Here is a 1,190-nt window from a genome sequence, read left to right as displayed (position 1 = left end):
CCCTTTTTTTTTATCTTTTTCCTTCAATCTTTTATATTTTTTAAACATCCACTTGTTTCCCCTTACCATACCTCTGTCCTCCTTGGTCTTATGCCATTGGGCTTTTAATTACGTGGGAGGGGGCCTCCCAGGGCTCCCCGGACCTCTTGCAGACTCTGGTGTCCCTTTGCTCCCTGGTGAGACCATCAGGGCTCCGGTGATGTGGGCGAGGCCTCGGTCCCACAGCTGCAGCCGATCTGGAGGCCTCACGGGCCGCACCTGTGAGGTTGAGTCCTCACAGCCCCCAGCTGCAGTTCAGCTCCCCCATTCCCTGCTGCAGCCCTGGGGTAAATGCAGCACGGGGTGGGGGGAGTCTTGGGTCCCCGAGACCGGGGCGGGGGGGGTTGTCGTGGGATCCCAGCTGGGCAGAGAGTGGGATGTGGAGGCACCTGCCAGCGTGGGAAGAGGGGAGCAGGGGAGGAGCAGGTGCATGGCTGTGGGGCTGGCAGGAGCACTCACACCGCAGGAGCAGCACAGGGGGCTGGAAGGACTTTCAATCTGGAGGGAGGGCTTCCCTGTGCCCCAGCTGCAGATCGTGGGCCAAGTTGCCATGTAATCCAGCCGGGGTGGTTCTGTGGCTGGGAGCTGGCACAGGTGGGCACTGCACTGCCCAGGGCTGCTGTGGGGATTGTATGGGGCTGGCATGGGGCTGGCTGGGGTCCTGCAGTGTCAGGACTCCAGAGTCCCTCCACTCCACATCAGCACTGCCCTCCCCTTTCCCTTCCTTTTCTCTCCCATTCGCCTTCATTTCTCTCCCTCTCCCTTTCTGTTGCTTATTTTCCCTTTACCTTTATTCATTCTGTCTCCACACGTACGTGGTTCTGGAATGCTCCCCCAATCCTGTGCTTGCCCCTAGCCCTGCTGATACCAAAACCCCTGCCAGCAGCTTCCAGGGGAAGGCAAGTAGATAATATTAACAGTGACAGTAATAGTAATAACAATAAAGTGATAGTGTTGGGGAGGGATCCCTGCTGAGCTGGGCAGGGGGTGAGGGGTGGTCGTGGTATATACGAACACCTGTCAGACCCCTCTGAGGGGGGCCTGGGACCAGACTGGAGGGTTGAGCACACATGTGTGAATGTGCACACACGTGTACATGCAGGTGATGCAGATGGCATGTCCAGCCCGAGACGTGGGGGGTGTGCTGCGGG

At 58.5% G+C, this 1,190-nt stretch overlaps 1 protein-coding gene across 1 annotated transcript in view; it reads left to right on the top strand.

The window, feature by feature from the left end:
- Window positions 1-1,190, top strand: part of NXPH4 (neurexophilin 4) — a 16,464-nt gene that overhangs the window by 832 nt on the left and 14,442 nt on the right. The gene's annotated exons all lie outside the window — the stretch shown is intronic.

The sequence above is a fragment of the Chaetura pelagica genome, unplaced genomic scaffold, assembly GCF_000747805.2.
Source record: "Chaetura pelagica isolate M959 unplaced genomic scaffold, ChaPel_1.0 scaffold610, whole genome shotgun sequence".
NCBI classification, from domain to species: Eukaryota; Metazoa; Chordata; class Aves; order Apodiformes; family Apodidae; genus Chaetura; species Chaetura pelagica.
Note: the sequence above shows the minus strand (reverse complement) of the source record. Positions and strands in the feature narration are given on the sequence as shown.